Here is a 13,408-nt window from a genome sequence, read left to right on the forward strand (position 1 = left end):
CAAGGCGACTTACAGAGACTAGGGTGTGTGAACTTTGCATCAGCTGCAGAGTCACTTACAATTACATCTCACCCGAAAGACGGAGCACAAGGAGGTTAAGTGACTTGCTCAGGGTCACACAGTGAGTCAGTGGCTAAGGTGGGATTTGAACCGGGGACCTCCTGGTTACAAGCCCTTTTCTTTAACCACTGGACCACACAGCCTCCAATGTAGCACTATTCTGACTCTAGTCAATTCTATTCTAACTATGGTCATTTAGCTCAATGGTGACTCTGGTCATGTAGCTCAATGGTGACTCTGGTCATGTAGCTCAATGGTGACTGGTCATGTAGCTCAATTTTGACTATGGTCAGTGCGGCAGTGTGGAGTAGTGGTTAGGTCTCGGGACTCTTGACTAGAAGGTCGTGGGTTCAATCCCAGGTGGGGGACATTGCTGCTGTACCCTTGAGCAAGGTACTTTACCTAGATTGCTCCAGTAAAAATCCAACTGTATAAATGGGTAATTGTATGTAGAAAAATAATATAATTGTATGTAAAAATAATGTGATATCTTGTAACAATTGTAAGTCGTCCTGGATAAGGGTGTCTGCTAAGAAATACAGTGGCTCTCAAAAGTATTCACCCCCCTTGGACTTTTCCACATTTCATTGTGTTACAACATGGAATCAAAATTGATTTAATTGGGAGTTTTTGCCACTGATCAACACAAGAAAAGTCCATAATGTCAAAGTGAAAAATAAAATCTACAACTTGTTCTAAATTAATTACAAATATAAAACAGAAAATAATTGATTGCATAAGTATTCACCCCCTTTGCTATGACACACCTAAATAAGCTCTGGTGCAACCAATTGTCTTTAGAAGTCACATAATTAGTTGAATGGAGTCCACCTGTGTGCAATTAAGGTGTTTCACATGATTTCAGGTTAAATACACCTGTCTCTGGGAGGTCCCACAGTTGGTTAGTACATTTCCTAACAAAAACTACATCATGAAGATGAAGGAACATTCAAAGCAAATCCGGAATAAGGTTCTTCAAAAGCACCAATCAGGGGTAGGATATAAGAACATTCCCAAGGCATTGAATATCCTCTCAGAGCACAGTAAAGTCCATTATTAAGAAATGGAGAGAATATGGCACAACTGTGAATCTGTCTAGAACAGGCCGTCCTCAAAAACGGAGTATCCGGGCGTATAGGGCACTAGTCAGGGAGGCCACCAAGAGGCCTATGGCAACTCTAAAGGAGTTACAGTGTTCCACGGCTGAGCTGGGAGACACTGTGCATATGGCAACAATAGCCCGGGTGCTTCACAAAACTGGCCTTTATGGGAGAGTGGCAAAAAGAAAGCCATTGTTGAAAAAAACTCGCATCAAATCTCGGCTAGAGTTTCCCAGAAGGCATGTGGGAGACTCTGAGACCAAGTGGAAGAAGATTCTATGGTCTGATGAGACCAAAATAGAGCTTTTTGGCCTCAACGCTAAGCGCTATGTTTGCCACTGATCAACACAAGAAAAGTCCATAATGTCAAAGTGAAAAATAAAATCTACAAATTGTTCTAAATTAATTACAAATATAAAACAGAAAATAATTGATTGCATAAGTATTCACCCCCTTTGCTATGACACACCTAAATAAGCTCTGGTGCAACCAATTGTCTTTAGAAGTCACATAATTAGTTGAATGGAGTCCACCTGTGTGCAATTAAGGTGTTTCACATGATTTCAGGTTAAATACACCTGTCTCTGGGAGGTCCCACAGTTGGTTAGTACATTTCCTAACAAAAACTACATGATGAAGATGAAGGAACATTCAAAGCAAATCCGGAATAAGGTTCTTCAAAAGCACCAATCAGGGGTAGGATATAAGAACATTTCCAAGGCATTGAATATCCTCTCAGAGCACAGTAAAGTCCATTATTAAGAAATGGAGAGAATATGGCACAACTGTGAATCTGTCTAGAACAGGCCGTCCTCAAAAACGGAGTATCCGGGCATATAGGGCACTAGTCAGGGAGGCCACCAAGAGGCCTATGGCAACTCTAAAGGAGTTACAGTGTTCCACGGCTGAGCTGGGAGACACTGTGCATATGGCAACAATAGCCCGGGTGCTTCACAAAACTGGCCTTTATGGGAGAGTGGCAAAAAGAAAGCCATTGTTGAAAAGAACTCGCATCAAATCTCGGCTAGAGTTTCCCAGAAGGCATGTGGGAGACTCTGAGACCAAGTGGAAGAAGATTCTATGGTCTGATGAGACCAAAATAGAGCTTTTTGGCCTCAACGCTAAGCGTTATGTTTGCCACTGATCAACACAAGAAAAGTCCATAATGTCAAAGTGAAAAATAAAATCTACAAATTGTTCTAAATTAATTACAAATATAAAACAGAAAATAATTGATTGCATAAGTATTCACCCCCTTTGCTATGACACACCTAAATAAGCTCTGGTGCAACCAGTTGTCTTTAGAAGTCACATAATTAGTTTAATGGAGTCCACCTGTGTGCAATTAAGGTGTTTCACATGATTTCAGGTTAAATACACCTGTCTCTGGGAGGTCCCACAGTTGGTTAGTACATTTCCTAACAAAAACTACATCATGAAGATGAAGGAACATTCAAAGCAAATCCGGAATAAGGTTCTTCAAAAGCACCAATCAGGGGTAGGATATAAGAACATTTCCAAGGCATTGAATATCCTCTCAGAGCACAGTAAAATCCATTATTAAGAAATGGAGAGAATATGGAACAACTGTGAATCTGTCTACAACAGGCCGTCCTCAAAAACGGAGTATCCGGGCGTATAGGGCACTAGTCAGGGAGGCCACCAAGAGGCCTATGGCAACTCTAAAGGATTTACAGTGTTCCACGGCTGAGCTGGGAGACACTGTGCATATGGCAACAATAGCCCGGGTGCTTCACAAAACTGGCCTTTATGGGAGAGTGGCAAAAAGAAAGCCATTGTTGAAAAAAACTCGCATCAAATCTCGGCTAGAGTTTCCCAGAAGGCATGTGGGAGACTCTGAGACCAAGTGGAAGAAGATTCTATGGTCTGATGAGACCAAAATAGAGCTTTTTGGCCTCAACGCTAAGCGCTATGTTTGCCACTGATCAACACAAGAAAAGTCCATAATGTCAAAGTGAAAAATAAAATCTACAAATTGTTCTAAATTAATTACAAATCTAAAACAGAAAATAATTGATTGCATAAGTATTCACCCCCTTTGCTATGACACACCTAAATAAGCTCTGGTGCAACCAATTGTCTTTAGAAGTCAGATAATTAGTTGAATGGAGTCCACCTGTGTGCAATTAAGGTGTTTCATATGATTTCAGGTTAAATACACCTGTCTCTGGGAGGTCCCACAGTTGGTTAGCACATTTCCTAACAAAAACTACATCATGAAGATGAAGGAACATTCAAAGCAAATCCGGAATAAGGTTCTTCAAAAGCACCAATCAGGGGTAGGATATAAGAACATTTCCAAGGCATTGAATATCCTCTCAGAGCACAGTAAAGTCCATTATTAAGAAATGGAGAGAATATGGCACAACTGTGAATCTGTCTAGAACAGGCCGTCCTCCAAAACGGAGTATCCGGGCGTATAGGGCACTAGTCAGGGAGGCCACCAAGAGGCCTATGGCAACTCTAAAGGAGTTACAGTGTTCCACGGCTGAGCTGGGAGACACTGTGCATATGGCAACAATAGCCCGGGTGCTTCACAAAACTGGCCTTTATGGGAGAGTGGCAAAAAGAAAGCCATTGTTGAAAAAAACTCGCATCAAATCTCGGCTAGAGTTTCCCAGAAGGCATGTGGGAGACTCTGAGACCAAGTGGAAGAAGATTCTATGGTCTGATGAGACCAAAATAGAGCTTTTTGGCCTCAACGCTAAGCGTTATGTTTGCCACTGATCAACACAAGAAAAGTCCATAATGTCAAAGTGAAAAATAAAATCTACAAATTGTTCTAAATTAATTACAAATATAAAACAGAAAATAATTGATTGCATAAGTATTCACCCCCTTTGCTATGACACACCTAAATAAGCTCTGGTGCAACCAGTTGTCTTTAGAAGTCACATAATTAGTTTAATGGAGTCCACCTGTGTGCAATTAAGGTGTTTCACATGATTTCAGGTTAAATACACCTGTCTCTGGGAGGTCCCACAGTTGGTTAGTACATTTCCTAACAAAAACTACATCATGAAGATGAAGGAACATTCAAAGCAAATCCGGAATAAGGTTCTTCAAAAGCACCAATCAGGGGTAGGATATAAGAACATTTCCAAGGCATTGAATATCCTCTCAGACCACAGTAAAGTCCATTATTAAGAAATGGAGAGAATATGGCACAACTGTGAATCTGTCTAGAACAGGCCGTCCTCAAAAACGGAGTATCCGGGCGTATAGGGCACTAGTCAGGGAGGCCACCAAGAGGCCTATGGCAACTCTAAAGGAGTTACAGCGTTCCACGGCTGAGCTGGGAGACACTGTGCATATGGCAACAATAGCCCGGGTGCTTCACAAAACTGGCCTTTCTGGGAAAGTGGCAAAAAGAAAGCCATTGTTGAAAAAAACTCGCATCAAATCTCGGCTAGAGTTTCCCAGAAGGCATGTGGGAGACTCTGAGACCAAGTGGAAGAAGATTCTATGGTCTGATGAGACCAAAATAGAGCTTTTTGGCCTCAACGCTAAGCGCTATGTTTGCCACTGATCAACACAAGAAAAGTCCATAATGTCAAAATGAAAAATAAAATCTACAAATTGTTCTAAATTAATTACAAATCTAAAACAGAAAATAATTGATTGCATAAGTATTCACCCCCTTTGCTATGACACACCTAAATAAGCTCTGGTGCAACCAATTGTCTTTAGAAGTCACATAATTAGTTGAATGGAGTCCACCTGTGTGCAATTAAGGTGTTTCACATGATTTCAGGTTAAATACACCTGTCTCTGGGAGGTCCCACAGTTGTTTAGTACATTTCCTAACAAAAACTACATCATGAAGATGAAGGAACATTCAAAGCAAATCCGGAATAAGGTTCTTCAAAAGCACCAATCAGGGGTAGGATATAAGAACATTTCCAAGGCATTGAATATCCTCTCAGAGCACAGTAAAATCCATTATTAAGAAATGGAGAGAATATGGAACAACTGTGAATCTGTCTACAACAGGCCGTCCTCAAAAACGGAGTATCCGGGCGTATAGGGCACTAGTCAGGGAGGCCACCAAGAGGCCTATGGCAACTCTAAAGGATTTACAGTGTTCCACGGCTGAGCTGGGAGACACTGTGCATATGGCAACAATAGCCCGGGTGCTTCACAAAACTGGCCTTTATGGGAGAGTGGCAAAAAGAAAGCCATTGTTGAAAAAAACTCGCATCAAATCTCGGCTAGAGTTTCCCAGAAGGCATGTGGGAGACTCTGAGACCAAGTGGAAGAAGATTCTATGGTCTGATGAGACCAAAATAGAGCTTTTTGGCCTCAACGCTAAGCGCTATGTTTGCCACTGATCAACACAAGAAAAGTCCATAATGTCAAAGTGAAAAATAAAATCTACAAATTGTTCTAAATTAATTACAAATCTAAAACAGAAAATAATTGATTGCATAAGTATTCACCCCCTTTGCTATGACACACCTAAATAAGCTCTGGTGCAACCAATTGTCTTTAGAAGTCAGATAATTAGTTGAATGGAGTCCACCTGTGTGCAATTAAGGTGTTTCATATGATTTCAGGTTAAATACACCTGTCTCTGGGAGGTCCCACAGTTGGTTAGCACATTTCCTAACAAAAACTACATCATGAAGATGAAGGAACATTCAAAGCAAATCCGGAATAAGGTTCTTCAAAAGCACCAATCAGGGGTAGGATATAAGAACATTTCCAAGGCATTGAATATCCTCTCAGAGCACAGTAAAGTCCATTATTAAGAAATGGAGAGAATATGGCACAACTGTGAATCTGTCTAGAACAGGCCGTCCTCCAAAACGGAGTATCCGGGCGTATAGGGCACTAGTCAGGGAGGCCACCAAGAGGCCTATGGCAACTCTAAAGGAGTTACAGTGTTCCACGGCTGAGCTGGGAGACACTGTGCATATGGCAACAATAGCCCGGGTGCTTCACAAAACTGGCCTTTATGGGAGAGTGGCAAAAAGAAAGCCATTGTTGAAAAAAACTCGCATCAAATCTCGGCTAGAGTTTCCCAGAAGGCATGTGGGAGACTCTGAGACCAAGTGGAAGAAGATTCTATGGTCTGATGAGACCAAAATAGAGCTTTTTGGCCTCAACGCTAAGCGCTATGTTTGCCACTGATCAACACAAGAAAAGTCCATAATGTCAAAGTGAAAAATAAAATCTACAAATTGTTCTAAATTAATTACAAATATAAAACAGAAAATAATTGATTGCATAAGTATTCACCCCCTTTGCTATGACACACCTAAATAAGCTCTGGTGCAGCCAATTGTCTTTAGAAGTCACATAATTAGTTGAATGGAGTCCACCTGTGTGCAATTAAGGTGTTTCACATGATTTCAGGTTAAATACACCTGTCTCTGGGAGGTCCCACAGTTGGTTAGTACATTTCCTAACAAAAACTACATCATGAAGATGAAGGAACATTCAAAGCAAATCCGGAATAAGGTTCTTCAAAAGCACCAATCAGGGGTAGGATATAAGAACATTTCCAAGGCATTGAATATCATCTCAGAGCACAGTAAAGTCCATTATTAAGAAATGGAGAGAATATGGCACAACTGTGAATCTGTCTAGAACAGGCCGTCCTCAAAAACGGAGTATCCGGGCGTATAGGGCACTAGTCAGGGAGGCTACCAAGAGGCCTATGGCAGCTCTAAAGGAGTTACAGTGTTCCACAGCTGAGCTGGGAGACACTGTGCATATGGCAACAATAGCCCGGGTGCTTCACAAAACTGGCCTTTATGGGAGAGTTGCAAAAAGAAAGCCATTGTTGAAAAAAACTCGCATCAAATCTCGGCTAGAGTTTCCCAGAAGGCATGTGGGAGACTCTGAGACCAAGTGGAAGAAGATTCTATGGTCTGATGAGACCAAAATAGATCTTTTTGGCCTCAACACTAAGCGCTATGTTTGCCACTGATCAACACAAGAAAAGTCCATAATGTCAAAGTGAAAAATAAAATCTACAAATTGTTCTAAATTAATTACAAATATAAAACAGAAAATAATTGATTGCATAAGTATTCACCCCCTTTGCTATGACACACCTAAATAAGCTCTGGTGCAACCAATTGTCTTTAGAAGTCACATAATTAGTTGAATGGAGTCCACCTGTGTGCAATTAAGGTGTTTCACATGATTTCAGGTTAAATACACCTGTCTCTGGGAGGTCCCACAGTTGGTTAGTACATTTCCTAACAAAAACTACATCATGAAGATGAAGGAACATTCAAAGCAAATCCGGAATAAGGTTCTTCAAAAGCACCAATCAGGGGTAGGATATAAGAACATTTCCAAGGCATTGAATATCCTCTCAGAGCACAGTAAAGTCCATTATTAAGAAATGGAGAGAATATGGCACAACTGTGAATCTGTCTAGAACAGGCCGTCCTCAAAAACGGAGTATCCGGGCGTATAGGGCACTAGTCAGGGAGGCCACCAAGAGGCCTATGGCAACTCTAAAGGAGTTACAGTGTTCCACGGCTGAGCTGGGAGACACTGTGCATATGGCAACAATAGCCCGGGTGCTTCACAAAACTGGCCTTTATGGGAGAGTGGCAAAAAGAAAGCCATTGTTGAAAAAAACTCGCATCAAATCTCGGCTAGAGTTTCCCAGAAGGCATGTGGGAGACTCTGAGACCAAGTGGAAGAAGATTCTATGGTCTGATGAGACCAAAATAGAGCTTTTTGGCCTCAACGCTAAGCGCTATGTTTGCCACTGATCAACACAAGAAAAGTCCATAATGTCAAAGTGAAAAATAAAATCTACAAATTGTTCTAAATTAATTACAAATATAAAACAGAAAATAATTGATTGCATAAGTATTCACCCCCTTTGCTATGACACACCAAAATAAGCTCTGGTGCAGCCAATTGTCTTTAGAAGTCACATAATTAGTTGAATGGAGTCCACCTGTGTGCAATTAAGGTGTTTCACATGATTTCAGGTTAAATACACCTGTCTCTGGGAGGTCCCACAGTTGGTTAGTACATTTCCTAACAAAAACTACATCATGAAGATGAAGGAACATTCAAAGCAAATCCGGAATAAGGTTCTTCAAAAGCACCAATCAGGGGTAGGATATAAGAACATTTCCAAGGCATTGAATATCATCTCAGAGCACAGTAAAGTCCATTATTAAGAAATGGAGAGAATATGGCACAACTGTGAATCTGTCTAGAACAGGCCGTCCTCAAAAACGGAGTATCCGGGCGTATAGGGCACTAGTCAGGGAGGCCACCAAGAGGCCTATGGCAGCTCTAAAGGAGTTACAGTGTTCCACAGCTGAGCTGGGAGACACTGTGCATATGGCAACAATAGCCCGGGTGCTTCACAAAACTGGCCTTTATGGGAGAGTTGCAAAAAGAAAGCCATTGTTGAAAAAAACTCGCATCAAATCTCGGCTAGAGTTTCCCAGAAGGCATGTGGGAGACTCTGAGACCAAGTGGAAGTCGATTCTATGGTCTGATGAGACCAAAATAGATCTTTTTGGCCTCAACACTAAGCGCTATGTTTGCCACTGATCAACACAAGAAAAGTCCATAATGTCAAAGTGAAAAATAAAATCTACAAATTGTTCTAAATTAATTACAAATATAAAACAGAAAATAATTGATTGCATAAGTATTCACCCCCTTTGCTATGACACACCTAAATAAGCTCTGGTGCAACCAATTGTCTTTAGAAGTCACATAATTAGTTGAATGGAGTCCACCTGTGTGCAATTAAGGTGTTTCACATGATTTCAGGTTAAATACACCTGTCTCTGGGAGGTCCCACAGTTGGTTAGTACATTTCCTAACAAAAACTACATCATGAAGATGAAGGAACATTCAAAGCAAATCCGGAATAAGGTTCTTCAAAAGCACCAATCAGGGGTAGGATATAAGAACATTTCCAAGGCATTGAATATCATCTCAGAGCACAGTAAAGTCCATTATTAAGAAATGGAGAGAATATGGCACAACTGTGAATCTGTCTAGAACAGGCCGTCCTCAAAAACGGAGTATCCGGGCGTATAGGGCACTAGTCAGGGAGGCCACCAAGAGGCCTATGGCAACTCTAAAGGAGTTACAGTGTTCCACAGCTGAGCTGGGAGACACTGTGCATATGGCAACAATAGCCCGGGTGCTTCACAAAACTGGCCTTTATGGGAGTATGGCAAAAAGAAAGCCATTGTTGAAAAAAACTCGCATCAAATCTCGGCTAGAGTTTCCCAGAAGGCATGTGGGAGACTCTGAGACCAAGTGGAAGAAGATTCTATGGTCTGATGAGACCAAAATAGAGCTTTTTGGCCTCAACGCTAAGCGCTATGTTTGCCACTGATCAACACAAGAAAAGTCCATAATGTCAAAGTGAAAAATAAAATCTACAAATTGTTCTAAATTAATTACAAATATAAAACAGAAAATAATTGATTGCATAAGTATTCACCCCCTTTGCTATGACACACCTAAATAAGCTCTGGTGCAACCAGTTGTCTTTAGAAGTCACATAATTAGTTGAATTGAGTCCACCTGTGTGCAATGAAGGTGTTTCACATGATTTCAGGTTAAATACACCTGTCTCTGGGAGGTCCCACAGTTGGTTAGTACATTTCCTAACAAAAACTACATCATGAAGATGAAGGAACATTCAAAGCAAATCCGGAATAAGGTTCTTCAAAAGCACCAATCAGGGGTAGGATATAAGAACATTTCCAAGGCATTGAATATCCTCTCACAGTACAGTAAAGTCCATTATTAAGCAACGGAGAGAATATGGCACAACTGTGAATCTGTCTAGAACAGGCCGTCCTCATAAACGGAGTATCCTGGCGTATAGGGCACTAGTCAGGGAGGCCACCAAGAGGCCTATGGCAACTCTAAAGGAGTTACAGTGTTCCACGGCTGAGCTGGGAGACACTGTGCATATGGCAATAATAGTCCGGGTGCTTCACAAAACTGGCCTTTATGGGAGAGTGGCAAAAAGAAAGCCATTGTTGAAAAAAACTTGCATCAAATCTCGGCTAGAGTTTCCCAGAAGGCATGTGGGAGACTCTGAGACCAAGTGGAAGAAGATTCTATGGTCTGATGAGACCAAAATAGAGCTTTTTGGCCTCAACGCTAAGCGCTATGTTTGCCACTGATCAACACAAGAAAAGTCCATAATGTCAAAGTGAAAAATAAAATCTACAAATTGTTCTAAATTAATTACAAATATAAAACAGAAAATAATTGATTGCATAAGTATTCACCCCCTTTGCTATGACACACCTAAATAAGCTCTGGTGCAACCAGTTGTCTTTAGAAGTCACATAATTAGTTGAATGGAGTCCACCTGTGTGCAATTAAGGTGTTTCACATGATTTCAGGTTAAATACACCTGTCTCTGGGAGGTCCCACAGTTGGTTAGTACATTTCCTAACAAAAACTACATCATGAAGATGAAGGAACATTCAAAGCAAATCCGGAATAAGGTTCTTCAAAAGCACCAATCAGGGGTAGGATATAAGAACATTTCCAAGGCATTGAATATCATCTCAGAGCACAGTAAAGTCCATTATTAAGAAATGGAGAGAATATGGCACAACTGTGAATCTGTCTAGAACAGGCCGTCCTCAAAAACGGAGTATCCGGGCGTATAGGGCACTAGTCAGGGAGGCCACCAAGAGGCCTATGGCAACTCTAAAGGAGTTACAGTGTTCCACGGCTGAGCTGGGAGACACTGTGCATATGGCAACAATAGCCCGGGTGCTTCACAAAACTGGCCTTTATGGGAGAGTGGCAAAAAGAAAGCCATTGTTGAAAAAAACTCGCATCAAATCTCGGCTAGAGTTTCCCAGAAGGCATGTGGGAGACTCTGAGACCAAGTGGAAGAAGATTCTATGGTCTGATGAGACCAAAATAGAGCTTTTTGGCCTCAACGCTAAGCGCTATGTTTGCCACTGATCAACACAAGAAAAGTCCATAATGTCAAAGTGAAAAATAAAATCTACAAATTGTTCTAAATTAATTACAAATATAAAACAGAAAATAATTGATTGCATAAGTATTCACCCCCTTTGCTATGACACACCTAAATAAGCTCTGGTGCAACCAATTGTCTTTAGAATTCACATAATTAGTTGAGTGGAGTCCACCTGTGTGCAATTAAGGTGTTTCACATGATTTCAGGTTAAATACACCTGTCTCTGGGAGGTCCCACAGTTGGTTAGTACATTTCCTAACAAAAACTACATCATGAAGATGAAGGAACATTCAAAGCAAATCCGGAATAAGGTTCTTCAAAAGCACCAATCAGGGGTAGGATATAAGAACATTTCCAAGGCATTGAATATCCTCTCAGAGCACAGTAAAGTCCATTATTAAGAAATGGAGAGAATATGGCACAACTGTGAATCTGTCTAGAACAGGCCGTCCTCAAAAACGGAGTATCTGGGCGTATAGGGCACTAGTCAGGGAGGCCACCAAGAGGCCTATGGCAACTCTAAAGGAGTTACAGTGTTCCACGGCTGAGCTGGGAGACACTGTGCATATGGCAACAATAGCCCGGGTGCTTCACAAAACTGGCCTTTATGGGAGAGTGGCAAAAAGAAAGCCATTGTTGAAAAAAACTCGCATCAAATCTCGGCTAGAGTTTCCCAGAAGGCATGTGGGAGACTCTGAGACCAAGTGGAAGAAGATTCTATGGTCTGATGAGACCAAAATAGAGCTTTTTGGCCTCAAAGCTAAGCGCTATGCTTGCCACTGATCAACACAAGAAAAGTCCATAATGTCAAAGTGAAAAATAAAATCTACAAATTGTTCTAAATTAATTACAAATATAAAACAGAAAATAATTGATTGCATAAGTATTCACCCCCTTTGCTATGACACACCTAAATAAGCTCTGGTGCAACCAATTGTCTTTAGAAGTCACATAATTAGTTGAGTGGAGTCCACCTGTGTGCAATTAAGGTGTTTCACATGATTTCAGGTTAAATACACCTGTCTCTGGGAGGTCCCACAGTTGGTTAGTACATTTCCTAACAAAAACTACATGATGAAGATGAAGGAACATTCAAAGCAAATCCGGAATAAGGTTCTTCAAAAGCACCAATCAGGGGTAGGATATAAGAACATTTCCAAGGCATTGAATATCATCTCAGAGCACAGTAAAGTCCATTATTAAGAAATGGAGAGAATATGGCACAACTGTGAATCTGTCTAGAACAGGCCGTCCTCAAAAACGGAGTATCTGGGCGTATAGGGCACTAGTCAGGGAGGCCACCAAGAGGCCTATGGCAACTCTAAAGGAGTTACAGTGTTCCACGGCTGAGCTGGGAGACACTGTGCATATGGCAACAATAGCCCGGGTGCTTCACAAAACTGGTCTTTATGGGAGAGTGGCAAAAAGAAAGCCATTGTTGAAAAAAACTCGCATCAAATCTCGGCTAGAGTTTCCCAGAAGGCATGTGGGAGACTCTGAGACCAAGTGGAAGAAGATTCTATGGTCTGATGAGACCAAAATAGAGCTTTTTGGCCTCAAAGCTAAGCGCTATGTTTGCCACTGATCAACACAAGAAAAGTCCATAATGTCAAAGTGAAAAATAAAATCTACAAATTGTTCTAAATTAATTACAAATATAAAACAGAAAATAATTGATTGCATAAGTATTCACCCCCTTTGCTATGACACACCTAAATAAGCTCTGGTGCAACCAATTGTCTTTAGAAGTCACATAATTAGTTGAGTGGAGTCCACCTGTGTGCAATTAAGGTGTTTCACATGATTTCAGGTTAAATACACCTGTCTCTGGGAGGTCCCACAGTTGGTTAGTACATTTCCTAACAAAAACTACACGATGAAGATGAAGGAACATTCAAAGCAAATCCGGAATAAGGTTCTTCAAAAGCACCAATCAGGGGTAGGATATAAGAACATTTCCAAGGCATTGAATATCCTCTCAGAGCACAGTAAAGTCCATTATTAAGAAATGGAGAGAATATGGCACAACTGTGAATCTGTCTAGAACAGGCCGTCCTCAAAAACGGAGTATCTGGGCGTATAGGGCACTAGTCAGGGAGGCCACCAAGAGGCCTATGGCAACTCTAAAGGAGTTACAGTGTTCCACGGCTGAGCTGGGAGACACTGTGCATATGGCAACAATAGCCCGGGTGCTTCACAAAACTGGCCTTTATGGGAGAGTGGCAAAAAGAAAGCCATTGTTGAAAAAAACTCGCATCAAATC

This window comes from Acipenser ruthenus, unplaced genomic scaffold (assembly GCF_902713425.1).
Source record: "Acipenser ruthenus unplaced genomic scaffold, fAciRut3.2 maternal haplotype, whole genome shotgun sequence".
NCBI lineage: Eukaryota > Metazoa > Chordata > Actinopteri > Acipenseriformes > Acipenseridae > Acipenser > Acipenser ruthenus.